General features: G+C 39.1%; 2 protein-coding genes across 2 annotated transcripts in view; one reads left to right on the top strand and one right to left on the bottom strand.

Moving 5' to 3' along the window:
- The window catches only part of ENTPD1 (ectonucleoside triphosphate diphosphohydrolase 1), a 55,942-nt gene extending 42,361 nt beyond the window's left edge, over window positions 1–13,581 (bottom strand). The window contains exon 1 of the mRNA XM_062610375.1: window positions 13,438–13,581. The gene's annotated coding sequence lies outside the window, so the exon portion shown is untranslated. The remainder of the gene's footprint in view (window positions 1–13,437) is intronic.
- Window positions 13,582–16,914: 3,333 nt separating this feature from the next.
- LOC134159449 (gamma-aminobutyric acid receptor subunit pi-like) overlaps window positions 16,915–17,865 on the top strand; it is a 47,563-nt gene continuing 46,612 nt past the window's right edge. The window contains exon 1 of the mRNA XM_062610380.1: window positions 16,915–17,082. The gene's annotated coding sequence lies outside the window, so the exon portion shown is untranslated. The remainder of the gene's footprint in view (window positions 17,083–17,865) is intronic.

Here is a 17,865-nt window from a genome sequence, read left to right as displayed (position 1 = left end):
ACTATTCTATGATTCTATGGTATTTATCACTATTATTATTATATATATATATTCACTATTGGAACAGTTATTTCAGTATTTCCCCCAAGCATCCTTTGGAAAAAGGAAATTACAAAGGAGATGAAATTCTGTGAATGCAGAAAAGATTTAGGTCTGAAAAAAAATATTCCCAACTGAAAAGATTAATGAAGAACTAGATGAATATGCTCCACTACTGTCTTAGGGAATTCCTGCACGAGCATTTTTTTTCCACTGAAACTATCACATTCCTAAAGCTCTTATGCAACTCACTTTCCAGCACATGTTTTTTTTTCCTTACAAAATAAGTACTTTAACTAGCTTAGTTACAAATTACCAGGCTCTGAAATCAGCTTTCATTTGCAGGCCAGACTCTATTACTTGCATGGTGCTACCCTTTCTCAAGCATGCTCCCCATGGAATTAGCCACCCATTCAGATCCTGCTGGTGATATTTCCAGTGGATCTTTCATTCTGCAGCAGCAGTAGTGTAAAAAGTTAATTCAATAAGTAATACTAGTTTCTAACCCATTCAAAAATGTCAGATTGCAAACTTCTTAAGTCAGATTTGAAATTTCTTAAAGATGTACATGGAGCTTCTTTCTCTAAATTGATAGCTGTCTTTAAACACCTGTGGGTCAGATTTTTGGACCAGCACTAAAAACTGCAAAAGAGAACAACTGCCTATAGAACTTACTGGTTTCACTTCTACTGTTCAATCTCCCATGGAGCAGAATTCCTCTGAACTCAGCTCTGTCTACTGGAACAACATTACAACACAGAAAACCTAACATACTAAAAATATATCCTGTAGGTATAATCTTAATTATGCTTAGGTTAAAAAGATTTAGTAACCTTGGAGATAGAAAACAGTAGAAATGATTATTTTTAGCACTGAGGAACTTCTCCAAGCAACAATACCACACAGTGTAAAAATATACCAGGTCAGTACACTTCGAAGACTTCAGACGTTTCATCCTCTTAAGGACTAAACTGCAGCACTATTAAACTATATTACTCATTTTTTTTTTATTCTTCTTCAGATTTACACTCCATATGGCCAAAGAAATTATACAGCCATGCAAAGACATACAGGAACTTTAAGTATACCATCTTTACAAACTGAGCTTGACTCAACAAAAATGGAGTTTTCCACTTGCTTTCAAGACAGCCATCCACTGCTTTAAATGAGATTTGCAATACCGAGAGCAGAAGTTCCAAGGGACAGCCTGAACTGAAATATAGCAATTTGTCTGCAGTTTTGTGTCTGTGGGTATGCTCCTCAAGGCTGTAGTCACAGGCAGAAGTAGTCTCAGCCAAGAGTGTTATGGCATCAAAAATCCACATTATTTGGTTCTGCTAAAATCATCTTTGTGTAGTGACAGTCCCCCGTGCTTCTCTCTTGGTTTCTTCCCTTACGAATACGCCAAACTGATCTGCTGAAGCAAACACAGTAGCATACCAGCCCTCTGCATCTCCTCACTGTTCAACAAGTTCAAGCATGCATGTATGTGTGACTGTAGGAGGAAATAACTGAAATTACTGTGTGAGTACTTATCTGTTAATAACAGCTTGCTTATATTAATAGCAGCTTCATTTCTGCTAAATAAAGGAGAAAATCATCTAATATTGGTAGAGAGAATTTCCCTGACTTGATGCTCTACCAGGGAAGAGTACTGTGCACTGGTACTTGCCTAACTTGTAGCTATGAAAAGAAACCCATGCCCATGAAAGTTTCCTACACCTCAGAGCAAATGAAATTTTGAGTGTCAACACTTGGTGACAAAGCCTGTATGAAAATATATACACTGAAGATTCATTCATGAGATTTACCAGAACAACATATGTGGATATTAGTCATAAATAGCCAACATCTCCCCAAATGCTCAGATTCCTCATGGTTTTGTTTCTGTTGTGTAACAATGGGTGGTGAGATTTCCTAAGCATAAAGTGCAGGTGGACTTCTCCTCCACTAAGAAAATCAATGTAAGCAGGCTGAGAAACACTAAGCAGCCCTGGAAAATGCAGAGGTCAGCTCCTCCCTGGAGCTGTGCCACTGTACACGGCCACAGTAACTGGCACATGCTTCACCATGGTAAGAAAACAGACTTTAACACAGCTTGGTTTAAATGCAGGCAAAATTAAATACTTAACGTAGGAACAATAGGGTCCTTTGTGGCAGGGAAAAATGTTTTTTCCTCTGAGTACTGGCAGACTAGCCCCAGTCTATTCTGCCTCTCTTGCTCTGAGTGCTTTTCATTATTATTATTATTCTTATACTCCGTTTCAAAAAACAGTCTGGAATTCAGGGAAAAGCATTACCTACTGCTGTGACACAGGCCTGCCTAGCAGTATGAAATAGAAAAATGCATTTTCCCAGAGCAACCTCTCACTTAAACTTACCAAGCTCCTGGAATAACTGACAGCAGTTTGTGTTTGCACATTAGCATGTACAAACACTGCCAACCTCAAGCTGTTAGCCTTTTCTTACACAGTTCCTATTGCCATCCTTCAGCTCCTGCCTCAGCATTAATGTTTTCCATTTTTTTAATGTTTCACTTTCCTTTGCTCCCTTCCTCCATCTATTGGTTGCTCTTTCCCTTCTAGCGACTCACTTCCTCTCACTTCCTAGTAGTCCTTTTCTCTAAGAAGAATTTTCTGTTTTCATATTTTTACATTAAACTTTTTTCCTCCAAGTTATTAATCTATTTATTTTCTCTGGAGAGAATTTAGGGCATCTCCCATTTGTTACAATTGGTGTGCTTTTACATCTAAGAAATTCTGAATGAAATGCTGCTAAACTATGTTAAAAGTATGAGGACTTGTTTTACTTTAGAAAACCAACATTGCTTTAAATTGTTTCCAGATGTAGTCAACAAAACTAAGTTAAATATGACAGCATTTAGAGCACACCAGTTTTGCATAATTTCTGTAGTTGTCTATCATCACAGCTTTAAATGACTGCCAGTAACTGAGACCAAAATATTTTGCACATATTTAATTTGAAACAATAATGACAGCAGCAATGGACAGCTATGACAAGCTGAAGATCTACTGCATAATGCAGTAATTTATGAAGTGTTGTTTGCCTGCATTTCTTACTTAGTAAGATTTATAATTAAAATAATTTAGAAGCTACTCTGATAAAGTTATTTTATTGGTCACCTGTGGAAAGGTAGCATAAAGGTAGCCTTTAGAGTATTTGCCAGTGTTCTAATAAGTACACTCATTTAAACTACAGAATATTGTTCATATCCTCACTAGTAATGAATTCTTCATTTGAATGAGACAACTGCAGCTGTTGATATTTTTCCCTCATTCTCCCCCCTACATCCTTCTTTTCACCCCTAAGCGTGAATCTAAAAGTTCTTTAGATTGACTGTATTTCCAGTTGACTCTCTGGGGCACAGGAAAGGCAAAATGCAGGAATGCAGTCCTTATATTAAAATTATTTATTTTAACTTAACGTCTGTAGAAATCTCCCAGTAAATGAGAATTCTACTGAAATTCTTCCAAGGTGATTTTCATCACCTCTTTCTAGTGGAAGTTGCGTATTTATCACTCAAGTTTGATTTAATAAAGACAACTGAACCCACCATTAATTTATAGGAGGGAAGGGCAGGTCATCTCCTTACCTCTTCAGACTCACCCAATTCTGCTCACTGTCCCTTTTTTACCTTCTTGCTGTCATCTCAGTATCCCTTTCTAGGTCGTCTTCTGTACTGCTAGCATTCCTGTGAATCCATCAGCCAAGCAACTGTTGAATAAGCCATCTTACTTGTGTCCCTCTCTCAGTTATCCTTTTAATAATGAAATCTCTAAACCTACCTTACCCTCTGAGGAACTGTTAACACAACTATAAACATTAAAAGGATAAGATAAGCAGCTAAAAAAATCCTGCAACACAAAATCCTAATGCTGACCAGCCAAATGCCATTCCTCAGGCACTACTTACAGAGTCTTGCTTCCTCAACCACCATTCAAAAATCTGAGTACCAGAGCAATTCAGGACTTCAGCCAAAATCCAGCACAAGAATAAAATAATACTGGTCATTCAGGCTGGAGTTGGAAACTTGAAACAAATGGCAGCCAAGTCACCTCCTTGAGTGCCACTGTGTCGGACACACTGCATTAGCTGTGCTGCTGCATAGCCGCTGGGGACTAAGCAGCTGAACCCAAATTGCTGTTGAAATGAACACTTGAAAGCTGTGAGATTCACTAAGACATAGTTTATGTAAGCAAAAAATATAAATAATTTCTTCTGTAATGTTTGATTCCTAACAAAAGCAAAAAAACCCATACCCCACAGGATTAAGCTGTTCTTTGATGGCCTGTTTCTTCAGAGTGTTCATAGGCCTTTCTTATTTCTTCTGCAGAAAAGATAGAAGACCACAAAAAGCATTGCCCAGATGGGGCAGTGGAATATTGTGATTTCTTGTGGCATGACCGCAAGCCTTTATCAGACCTATGGTCTTTTATAGACTGAGGAGGTGGGATGGTATCTGAGAAGGCATCTCCAAAGCAATAGTGTTTTCCAGGACTGCCTGTTCCTCCATTAGTTGTCACAGCTGGTTAAAGCCTTGCCATCACTAAAATATTTGTCCTTATCAGAATGGCAATTTTGCCGTTTCTTGGAAAGAAATGTGTCCATTCAAAAATTAAATCACTTCTCAGGGAAACTCAGAGACAGGCACTTGCCCAAGGCTGTGCATGTATCTGCACTAAAGAGCTGCAAGCACAACTATGCAGTATACCTGTATTGGCTGTACTGCTGAGGGTATGCAAGTGTTGTACAGCTCACCCAGTGCAAGCACTATATCCCTCACTAACAGATGACTCTAGCCAGGCCTCATCTTCAGGCATCCATGCCATCCATGGATAACAAACAATTGCAGTTCACTGTTTTACTACAGTGTGAGTCTAGTCCTAAACTTTGCATAGCATAAAGCATCCCAGGAGTGGTTTCATCTGTGTCCTTGTACAGCTCCAAGTTGAAAAACCCTCCTGGGCTGAGGGCTGCCCTGCAGGCTGCCAGGGATGGCCAAGTGAGCAGCAAATGATCAGAAATGCAACACATGGGAGAGATCTATCCGGACATTTTGTCTGGTTTAGTCTGTGCCATTGACTGCTTCCAAAGGAACTGACCCATATAAATATTTTCTACATGTTTTGATGTGTAGACACTATCTGATGTGGTCCTGCTCTAAGTTCCATGGAAAAGCAGCAAGTTTCCTCTTTCCACAGTCAGCACCAGCACAGCAGCACTGGGGATGAAACAATACTCTTGCCCCTTAAGGTGCTTCTTCTGAGTTAAACCTGGCCCTACAGAAGCTATGGGAACACTCTGGGTCTGCTGCTGCTTCAGTCTAGCTCACTCCAACAACCTGCAATGAAATTTAATATTTAAAGTTGATGCAAGTTAAAACTGGTCAACTAGAGGGGTGCTATTTGGTTTGGTGTTTTCCCAATGTGGAATTTAAGCAGTATAATGAAAGAAAATGAAAATGCAAACTTCCTTGAGCTTCTCCATCTTACACATGGAACGCAACCTACATGGATTACATGGCATTTGCTTTACTACGAAAAACCTTTTTATTTGCAATAGAATTTCCTACTATTATCATCACATTTTAAACCTGCATTTGATAGCTCCTGAAAGGGTTATTGCATTTACGTTACAAACTGGGAATTACTTATTTACTGTATTATCCTCAAATATCACATAAAAGTATAATTACTATTTAAGCTTATAGTTTCACTGAGTTGAAAGGAAACTGAGTGGTAGTTGGTTCCCACAGCAAATGGAAAATAAAGAAAATACAGCTGCAGATGCAAACAAATTAGAAATATTTCAAGAAGTTTACTGCACATATGATCGTATTTTCTTTAAGGAGATGATGCTAAACAAAAAAAAGCTGTTGCAGGTGCTTGGGTCAGGAAGCAGTTTCAAGCTTAAATATCTGGGGAGACTTAAGCCTCAGAGAGGTGGATAGCAGAAACTTTTCCAAATTAAGCATTTCTAAGTAAGAGTGAAACTCAGTATTTTGAGGTTTTTAAAATACATGTTGGTAGTTGAATGCTAACTTACCATTTAGTGTGCAGCAAGATTTGTTTAGCTCATATTTAAAACTTGTTTAATGTGCACTATGCCAAATTACTAATTCTCCATGAAAGAAGTAGTGAAAATGAATGGTGTGCCTTTACAGCACACTGCAGAAACAGGAATGTAAGTGTTCACAGGTGGGGTTTTTTCTCATGCTAGAGACTAGAGTATGAATATTGCAGATTGAACACAGTAACATAGCACACTTAAAGGAGGAGTCTCCAGAAATGTTCACATAAGTCTATCAATACTGAGGCAACGATTGAATATGCCATGGTGACATTGTGCATGCCGGTTAAAAATGAGTATTTTTTCAGCCATATTTTTTTGGCTTAATTGTTCCACCAATACGTTAGTTTAAACACGAGATTTTATCAAAACATTTGCTCTAGCAAGTAATTTTATAGCCTTGTTCCTGATGTGATAGGAACCCTCCAGCCTCCAGTAGAGAGCTCTCCCAGTATGGTGACGCTGGGCACAGTATGATCAGTACCATGATAGAAAGGATTTCAGATGTTTAGTCTTTTAAATTCATGTCATATATTAATAATCCTAATGCTTAAACTTAGCATAAACAGCATTGACACTTAACAACACTTTGCTTATGTAGCACGCATTTTCATTAATACAGGCAGAAAGGCTGATTTCAGTTTTTCCAAGTTAAAACTTTAACATTAACCGCTTGTACTGCACAACTTAGCAAGAGTTTCCTATAATGTTTACAAAGATAGGAATCCCATTCTGAACTACCTGAACACCCATCAACATTCAGAAAAGCAGAATTATTCACATAATATAGAGCTGGTTAGATAAGGGATACGTAAACACAGCTACAAGGAAATACAGTTAAATAAAGCTCCTGACTGAAATGAGCCATTGCACCTGTAATAACATTGGCTATGAACTGAACTCATCAGCAGTCGAAATTGTAGACAAAGATTCAAATTTTACATTACTCCATGTATTTTTAACCTCAGTCCATAGTTATTAAACAAGGTTTTGTCAGTAGCTCATCATCTGTCCTGCTCCTGCAGGTATATCAACCATTTTAAATAGAGGTGTGGCAGTGTTTTATGTAAGTCATATTCATTACATGAGCTGGTTATATGTGCCAGCACACTGACCTCACACTTTTCATGGCTACCAAGTCAGCAAACCCATTATATCCACCAGCTGCTCAGGAAAGACGTTTTTCCTAAAAGCTAAAACAATTGATCTTTACTTGGGTTTGGAATTACCAACCTTGGTAATGATAATCCCCACGCAACTTGCCTTGGCCAACCTCTCTCATTAATAACTTTAAATTGTCATTTACAAATCCTGCTGTATACACCTCACCTGAATCAAACCTTGTGATACTGGTCTGTAGTCAGTGTTAGCCCATGTACTAGGCTAGCAGTCTGCAGGACGAATGCATGTTTGTCCTGCAAAAATCAAACAGGCTGCTGAAGCAGAAGAGGATTTCCCTGGGTTTGAGGATGGTACCACACTGCCACCCTCAGCAGGAACGGCATATCAGCATTAATACAAACATTTTCCTCCTTTGGAAAGGGAAAGAATCACATGATCTTGAATTCACTTCCAGTGAGTAATAAACCCATCTCCCATCCACTGTGTGTGTCACTACCTTAAGCAACATTGCACTTTGAGGAAATAAAAAGATGAAGTACCTGCACCAGTAAAGTTTGCTTGTTTTCTGCTCAGGCTCCTCTTGAATATGGGACTACAGTAGGTACTGACAAACTGATGAGCAGTGATAAGTAGTCTGTCTTAATTACTAACAAACAGCTTTGTTATGTCTTTTTCATAGATACACAGTGATCAATGGTGAGCCAGAACTATCTGTTTCTTCTTCTTCCATTGTATAAATACATGGAAACACATACATACCAATATTCCATAGTATGTATTTGATATCAAAATATTACACCACATGTTTTGCTGACAATGTACACTTTAGAAGTCATTACCCTGTGTGCTTTAAATACTATATATAATCTTACTTTTAAGATAACTCTTCAGTCAGTGCAGCAGAGTACATTATAATTAAAATACTCATCTTTGAATCATCTGTGATTTCTCATTCACTTAAATAGGTGCCAACATCTGTAAAGAAGTACAAACCCTGCAATTTCAGAAATATTAAGTAACAGCTTTCACTTATTTCAAGCCCAGATTCCCTTTTCCTTCTTGCAGTCTGAATTTTTCTAATCAGACTCCAGGGGAGAGTTGGCAATACTTCAGTCACAGGTAAAAGCATCAGCACAGACACCTTTTTAGACACCAGAGACTGCAGTCATGGGCCAAATACAGGAACTGGTTTTTCATAATCTTGCTCCTCGTAAGTTAAATATTACAGAAAATTCCTATTTTCCAGATGCTTACTGTCAGCCCAGACCCAAGGGTTGAACATTTTCCCAGCTATGTCCATTTTCCATGGTTCCCCTTCAATACAGGACCATAGTATTCCTACAGCCTGGGAATTAGAGTTTAAGATTGACTGTATACAACTTTATTACTCTGCCTGATCACAGAGTAATGTAAATCGGACCAGGAGACTGGTAATAATTACATAACTGAAGATTTAAAGAATGATTTCTAATATAAATTCCAAGCCTTCATTATAATACACTTAAAGAACGAGAGAAGAAGCAAGCAGCATAGAAGCAGAACAAAAGCCAAAATAAAAACCAAGCTAAAAAAGGATTAGCATTTGAAATACACTAAAAGCATACAAACTTTTCTGAAAAAGTGTTATTTGGAGGCTCTGAGCCTCAGGACTTTGCATCCCAAGGACTGTAGTAGGCTTGAATTGAGTTCTTCGCAGATTTCATTAAAGAGACACTGAAGATAATTCATTTCCGTTTCATCAAATTACTGTGTGATTTTGAGTCAATGTGGCATTTAAGACCACTATAGATGTTGATTTGCATTAACTTTCACTGGGAGATTTTTGTATGTCATGTGTACCTATAACCTCTTCAACTGCCTTTGGCATTTTCTGTTCTTGAAATTATTTTTTCTTCTAGTTTAATAGATCAGACAGAAATTACATCTTTTGAATTAAAGCAACTCCTCATGCACTCCTGAGGAAAATGAAAAATCATTTGAGCATAATTGCAAACTTCTCATGTGGTCTTTCTGCAGTTTAAAACTTTTTACCTCCCATTATAACATAAATAACAGGTTTTCTGCATAAATAAGGTCTGTTGTTACATGGATTAAAGTTTTACTCAATCACTTAAATAGGCACATGAGGAAATCCTCTTTCATGACCCACAGTTCCTATATGTTAAGCTATGATAGCAATCTGTCAGCCTCTTGTTAAGTTTTTAGAAGATTAGTATCTAGGCTTAGGGTTGAAAACCTAGTCCACTATTCTGTAACTATTCCATTCTCTTGCCAACTGTAATCTGCAGCTTCAAAGTCACAGGCAAAGAGGCACATGACCTCCACAGTTACAGAAATTAATCAGCCTGAGAAAGGACAGAAGATCAGGATACCCATTTCTTTACAAGGGTCTGAAGCCATCTAAATACCTCCAGGAGTGCAGGGATTTAAATATGTACCATTGGTAAAATAAAATGTCTTACAATGTTTTGTATTATGAAAACAGGACTTGCGAGATTTTTGCACCATTGTGTTTCTCTAACTCTGCTTGAACTACATCACCATGCTTACTGCAGTCTATAGCAGCTCTTTCATACTGACTGGACTGCTTGCATCCTCCAAAGGACTACTGAGGCAGCTGCTGAAAAATGCCCATTACCACCTTTACCCAGACGCTTCCAATTTCCATACCCCCCCCCCCCCCCCGAGGGGATATAGCTTAGAAAAGAGAATATAGAAAAGGCCACATAGTGCACAGCTACTCAAAATAAGAATTATTTTTTTTTTCCCCTGGAATTTCTGCTCTACAAAGAGTCCTAATCAAAAAATAATGTTATGATCACATACTAATGAGCTTGTAGAAAGTTTGACTTCACCACCTAGTCGTCTAAATACTCCTTATAGGTTCACGTTTCTACATAAAGGGGTTTTGTACATAGTGTATTCATAAGGCAGACAGAAGTGAACATCACATTTTAGTTTGATAAATTTAAGAGATCATAATCCAAGTGACATTGAAGATGCTATTATGCCTTGCTACTATTCTCCTTGCATAATTTTACAGTAAGTGAAAGCCTGACAAGTGCCTGTTAGAAATACTTTCTCCATGTTGCTAACTAACTTTTGAAAGAAATGCTGGCAAATCCTTTTCATGTTTATAAGTAACTACTAAGCCTTAATAAACAGCACATTGAAGTCTACATTTAATCCAAGTAGGAGTTAGATTCTGGGGTAGTGCACAGCCAACCATAGAAACAAAATTTGTCTTACTACTTTCCACAGTATGCTTTATAAAGAGTACATTAGTAGTAGGAACTCTTCTGTGTAAAATACAGTGCTGAAAAATAAAGGAAGCAGCAAGTAAGTTATTTCCTTTTACAAGCAAAGTAGTTTGTTTTGCTTGACAAGGTCTCCCAAAGCTTTGGCTCTCTAATGTTATGCAATATATGGTATAGAGTATAGCAGAATAAACCAAGCCGTAAGTACATGAAGCCATGCAGTACACGTTCACAGCACAGTGTAGTCCCATTTGTGCTGGAAAAATACTTTCTGTCAAAGTGGCGTTTCAGTGTTATGTCATCAAGTTCTTTAGTCTTGCTCAAATTACAGAGCAGACATGCCTTAAAAAACAAAATGTTAACGTATTAATTCTTACGGGTTTTACTACATCTCATGCAGAGCTGATAATGAAAAGATGATCATTACATTCATGGACATTGGTGGCATCTTCAGGTAAACCGAGTATGGGCAGGACAAAGCGGCAGTTTTCTAACAACCACTGCTTTCAGTAAGAAGCATAGAAAAGATGAAGTAACCACTCTGGATTCCTTTTGGGGAAGAGAAGTCACCCTTCTCCCAGCAGTTCGGCTTCATCTTCAGGAGTACACAACCGCAATTCAAAATTTGTCTGGTTGGACAGTCAGGGTGAGCCTGGTCCTCTACAGCTTTTCCTGGTCCTACTTACAATTCTTGCTAACTACACTCCAATGTATTTACCTTACCCCATGTTATAGACAGGCCAGAGAACTCATAATGCGTATCATTAATGTCTGTATAGCTCTCTGTGGTAATGGGGACTGTGAAACTAGTGCTTGATTCTCAGTATCACACTTGTAGGCTTTTTGTTACTGATAGCTGAACACGTGCAAGATGAAAAGTGAGCATTTCAGGCCAGTAAAAGAGAAAAACAACAAACCCCCAACAAAACCAAACCAAAACCAACCAACCAAACCAAAACCCCAAACCCCTGTCAAACTAAGTCTTTCAGAACAGGAGGAGACATCCCAGCCATAAGCTTACACATTTCCACTGTCTTACTGATAAACTGGAAAATTAAAATTGTATATGATGCAAGACTAGCACAAGCCTGCCTGTTCTTAACAGAATCACTTAATCCACCTGGCCTTTCAGGCATTGACAGCATCATACAAAGAAAATCAATTACCTGAGATAATCAAATCCACTGTCTTCATCTCAGCTTTCTCATTAATTTAATCTAATTCTTGAATATTGACATTATTCTAGGCATAATGGAAACATAAGTACTTCATTAAAGCCAGCACCTGGACATACACAACAGTGTAGCAAGAGCCAACAAAGCTATGACAAACACAGCCTTGCTGTTATGAATCAACTGACAAGTGATACAACCAAAAATATGTGCTTCTCAAAACAACCTTTAAAGAAGAAGTGGTTTCAGACAGAGGTGCCTTGCTCCCAGGGAGGTTTCACCCTGGAGTGCTTTGTCACTGCCTAGGAGTGGTAAAAATTTGCATAGTGCCTGAAAGCCATGATCTGAGCTGAAGATATTCAGGTGCTAGATGCATCCTGGCTGCCTGTAACAGCATCTCAAGGTAACAGAGCCATCATGCTCCAGACTGAGACATGAGAGACTTCAATTTCAGTAAGAACATGCTTTGATTTCAGCACTGAGTAATCCCATAAGAGGTCAGTTGAACATTAAAATAATCCAGGCTTAAAACAGCATCAGTGACTTCTGTGAAAAAAGTAGCAAGTAGTGAAATAAGAAGTTACTTGATAAGTAAAGGTTTATCAAGAGCAGAAAAAATTCAACCCATGATGATGCGTAAGAAAACTGAAACATCCATATTTAATAAAAAAATCGTGTTTTATGTGACTCTTGCTACAAGTAACATTCAAAGGATTCACGTGTAACTGGGCAAAAAGATACAAAAAGGGAATATATGAACTCTTCAATCTGAGACATTCTACATTTTCATTATTTTTCCCTCAGATAATCTGGGATAGGTGCAGAGTACATAACCCTCAGGTCACTGGGTATTATTACAATAGTTTAAAATGCGACTATTCGTGCAGCCTGTATGTAGGTGTAAGAATGCAGACTTTCATAGACCAGCATTCCTATTGGAGAGGAGGCCTCACCAGGTATTAGAACATTAACTGACTCATCCTTTACTTCCCACATAATTTATAGTAAGCAGAAAAATGTTTTCCTTAAGAATCCTAAAGAGGGAGCATATTTTATGGTGTTATTTTCACCCTTTCGACTGCATTCCCTGGGACACTGAATAATGAAATAGAATTGTTTATAATAAATTCAAATCTATTCTCTCTTACTAGGAAATCTTGAAAGTCCTCTACATTGGAATTACCTGTTACCTCATTAACATTAGAAGACTTGAATCAAATCTAGAGATCCGTGGGTATTTTATCACTTTTTGTTTTGCATTTAGCTTATAGTTGTATTATTTGGTCTCATTTTCAAGTTCTCATGCTCCATTTATTCAGAACTCATTGCTCATTATTTCAAGAATTTGCACTTACATTAATATGTCCAAAATAGTGTCCATTAAATATCAATGTAATAAAATTAAAAATGGGGACAGTTTTGTTTATGATACACCACACTGTCAAGTATTTTATGTATCAGTAGAATACTGAAGTGATAATGTTAATATTGGCTTATTTAAGTGGGTTGTGTGTTATTGGGCAAGCAGTTCAAGCACCTAAAATATCACAGTCAGCCTGCTGGTCAGAATTTAAAATATGTCTAAGAATCCTTAGGATAGAAGTTCATCATGTTTTCTATTATTCTTGGCGTTACAGCTATTGAAAATCATGAGAGATTACAACATTGTTTAATCAGGGCTGCAGATGTTACGACAACCCTCTAAAATTGGTCCTTAAAGAAAATCTACTGAAACCACTCCAAAAAATCCAACTTACCCAGCACAGGCTCCAGTACAGATGCAGAGGGCAAAATGCACAGAGGAGTTAAATGCTTTCTTATTGCAGGCATCCAGATTTTTGTGTTGAGGAAGCTTTTTCTGCGAGTTGTCCTCTGAAACAATTTCAATGCTCTTTACCAGCCTGAGGATGGAGTCAGCTGATTCTCCCAGCCGATGAATGGCTCTATTCAAAGACTTAAGCTTTGGGTTAATAATTGAGCTCTCCCCTTCTGGGACTAGCTCAAACACACGTGGTGGGTTCAGTGTCTCAGAGGTCCCATTGCTGCAGAAGGCACAGGGGGGACAAGGGTTTGGCAGGAACTGGGTTTTGAGGTGATAGAGCAGGTCTGCTTCTGTGCACAGACTCAGGTTAACCAGTTGCTCCTAAGTAAAACCCTTGCTGCAGGTGCAATAACTCCAACATAAAATTAATAAATTAAAACCCACAGGCGCTCTCTGAAGGACCAGTATAAGCCTTAGAAGAAACCAGCCCAAGTTTTAGTTTGATATTAATAGGTTTTACTACCAGCTTTAGTATTTTAGGCCATGGTAATTGTTTACTTGCTTGTCTTCAACAGACACTATCAGAGTGCTCATGGCCCAGGTGCTGCTCTGGGTGATCCCAGTGACTGCCACTGCTAGAGACTTTTGTATGGAGAGAACGATGTGCACTGCCCTGGATTTTCAAATGTATCTCAGGTCCCTTAGAGCCTTGGAATTCAGGCAGTTGCTGAATTCCCACCTTCTTCAGAAACTTTTCAGAGTTCTCCATTTGGCACTGTGAACTGAAACAACCAACAGCACATTGATGCTTTGAGTTTTTGGGCAGAATATTTTCATTCTATTTAAATTACGACTTGCAGTCAGTGGGAACTTGAAATAGGTTTCAAGAAGTAGGGAGAAAGAGATCCCTAAAAATTGAAGAATTTCTGACAGTGTCCGGAAGATATAACCTGTGCTTGCAGTACAAGTCGGAACAATAAACATCAGCATTTTTTCTATGTCAGTTGCTAATAGAATTGACTTCAAAGATGTTTTCTCAGTTCTGATGCTATGAAATACCACATGAGACCAAACTTGCTGATTCTCCCACTTGCAGCTCTTATGCAATAGAAACAATCAGGTTTTTTTTTCCACTGGATTTCAAGCTTCTTTCTGCTTGACGGATGAATGAAAGATAAGCACTATGCATGTTACACAGACAGTTCAAACGAGATATGGGGGGATAAGTACCCTCAGAGCAGGCACACTCAGCATGTATTCTTGACTTCTAATTGGATCAGCATTTGCATGGAATATGGGATTTTACATTTCTCTGATTTCTCCTGCCCACAGATGCAGTAACAAATAAGAGCTTCAGGCAATAACAGTAGCAGAAAGGCACACAACAGCAGGAAAACGTGTTCCATTTTTTAATCAGAGAGGTGTTTATACTCTCCCATTTTGAGCTTCAGTCAGACCTTCCTAGGTACTGTAGCTTGGGGGAGCTTCCAGTGCTTCCAGTGCAGTCACAGCAGGCATGTGGTGTCAAAATAGCCTATTGTAACAACACATCGGTAACTAATTTAAAGTTAAGGGATAGGAGGTAATGGGTTTAAACTAAAAGAGGGGAGATTCAGACTAGATAAAGAATTTTTTTTTATTTTTTTATTTTTACACAATAAGGGTGGTGAAATCCTGGATGAGATTGCCCAGACAGGTGATAGATGCCCCATCTCTGGAAATATTCATAGAATCACAGAATCATTAGGCTTGGAAGGGACCTCTGGAGATATCCAGTCCAACCCCCTGCCAAGGCAGGGCCACCTAGAGCAGGTTACACAGGAACGCATCTAGGTGGCTTTGAATATCTCCAGAGAGGGAGACTCCATGACCCTTCAAGGTCAGGTTCATTTGTCATTATTAATCACAAGAGAGGACGGCTTCATGCAGATTCTCTCTTTCTTTCATGCACTCAGAGAGCCCGACTTCTTTATGCGCTTTTTTGTTTACTTTGTGATCAAAATGGGAAGATGCTGCTTTTGTGAAGAGATCTATCTAAATTAAGATATTATAATCTATTTCTTTAGATTATATAAAAATAAAATTTCATGCTCTTATTCAAAGCAGAGATGCTTTTCTCCTGAGTATTACTAGTAAACATGGAAAGCTACTGCACTTTAACCATTAACCACCCAACTATAGTTTTGCAAGAGACAAAGCTTAACTGCTCAAAGGCTGTTCTTTAAGCTTCAGCTGTATATTGTCCATCCTCATTGCTCCTTCAAGACCTTCAGAAATTAAAAAAATGTAAGGAAATACCAGTTCCTTCTCTCATTTAAGCAGGCAAACACTGTTTTCAGAGCTTTTTTTTTCTGTGGCAAAAGCAAAGTCAAAAGATGTGGGAGAAGGTAATATAAAATAACATGTCCAAACTAGAATCTGGTTATAACTTGGAAGCATTCAGTACTGCCATCTGTTCTGTAGTCCTGAAACACATATGGATGCCCCATAGCACAAGTCAGAGAAACCTGTCAATTGCTCTGGTTTGTCCTGCAGCTCCCAAGGTCCTGGGCTCAATGCAGAGATAACTGGGGTCTGGTCATGTCCCACCCTAGATTACTGCATTTAGCTGCTGCTTTGCTTTGCTAACTTGCCCATCTCCCTTCTCTATTTATGCACACTTACTCTTCTCATTTCAAATGATTATCAGAGCAAGTGGCTGTGTGGTGCTTAGTTGCCAGCTGTGTTAAACCACAACAAATTGTCAACTTTCATCCCTGAAAGCAGCTAGTAGTTGAAACGGAAGTAGTCAAAATAATCTTTCCTCCTCCTCTACAGCTTGGATCAGCAATACCATATTTTAGTAGTGGTGATAGTGACTCTGTCAGGAAGGATTCCTCCCCTTGCTCTCATATCCTAGCTACAGACAATAATGACAGCAAATCTGAAGCTCTGTCAGAAACTGGTTCCCCTAACACAGCCTGGGTTGGGAATCACATTCCCTAAGTGATTTCCTTCATCTTGTGTGTAACGGCGTTTCCCCAGAGAAAGCTGTTCTTTCATCTATCTGCAAGCTGTAGACAGCTCCTGAAGTGAAAGGTCAGACAGGAAAGTAACATCTGTAAAACTAACATTTTTCTTCTCATCATTCCTAGGAAGACTTGAGTGGTGTTACTTAAAGACATCCAGAATATTTTCACATCAAACAGAGAACAAGGGTGGACATTTCTACCTAGGGTAGCTGGGATGTGATAACTGCAAGAAGGAAAACACAGCAGTACGCAGGAAGTTTTATGCAAGCTCTGCTACAGAGGCACGGCAAAGAAGAAACGGTGGGAAGTGCCGCCACTGATTTTTGTGGGGCCAGGATCCCACACCACTTCTCCCTCCAGCATTGTTTCCCTCAAACACACCAGAAACTGCAAAGGGGTGTTAGGAAGCAAAGGAGGAGTGGCAGGGAAGGGACAATTCTGCTTAGAGGCACCTATGGGGGCTTAAACTAGGAGTAGCGGGGGGGCCTTCTCCTGCTGCCGCCCACCGCAGCCGTGGGCGGGCTCGAACCCGCGGTCCCCTTCAGTCCGCGGCCGGCTGCGAGGGGGAACGGAGGCGGCCGCCGCGCTCCGCCCGCTGCCGCCGCGGAGGGGCCGCGGCTCCGGCCCAGGTAAGCCGCGGTGGTCCTCGGGGAACGCGACACCCTCCCGCCGGGAGCCTGTCCAAGCGCTGGTCCCTTCCTCGGGGTACTCCTGCCTTCCCTTCGCATTCCTCCCCCTCTCTGCTCAATTGTTTGTCTCTAAAATACTTAGCTTTCCCTCTGAGGTATTACTAAGATGCATTCTGCTGGATTAAAATGTCACAGAATAACTTAAATTGCCATTAATAAGTCAAATCTGAGAAGCGAGTTTCACCACAAAAGCCTGCAAAAATTTGTTTTTTAAAAGCAGTGAATGGCATATGGAGAAACTTCTCCCAGAAACACAATTTAAGAGCTAGCTTCCATTTTTTTTTCCAACTCCCTATCAAATCTGTGCATCTCACCTCAAATGAAAACATAGTTGAACAATGAGCCAGTACTTAAAAAGGGGTACAATATTTGAATGAAAATAGATCATGTTGGTTAAACCTGTTGTTGGGCATTGAGTCATCATGAAAGGAAGTATTTGAATTAAATGAGAACGTTTTATTTCCTCTAGCAGGCTTTTTTCTAATTATAAAAGAATCACGTGACTGTGTACATAATTTCAATGTCTATTCAATCTTTATAAATAGGCTTCTTAAAGGTTGCTCTTCATCATGACAAAACTAGGCAGTTGCAATGACCGACATAGAATAAAGCTAAAGCAGTATGTCCTTAAAGAAAAGGAAGCTCCTAAAACAGCCACGCGCTTACCACATGGGAAGATGAGGTAAATCTGCATTACTGTAAAAAAAAAAAATAAATCTGAAA

Source organism: Pezoporus occidentalis, unplaced genomic scaffold (assembly GCF_034315485.1).
Source record: "Pezoporus occidentalis ecotype Australia unplaced genomic scaffold, CSIRO_AGI_Poc_V1 ctg147, whole genome shotgun sequence".
Lineage (NCBI taxonomy): Eukaryota > Metazoa > Chordata > Aves > Psittaciformes > Psittacidae > Pezoporus > Pezoporus occidentalis.
This window is presented reverse-complemented; position numbering and strand designations above follow the sequence as displayed.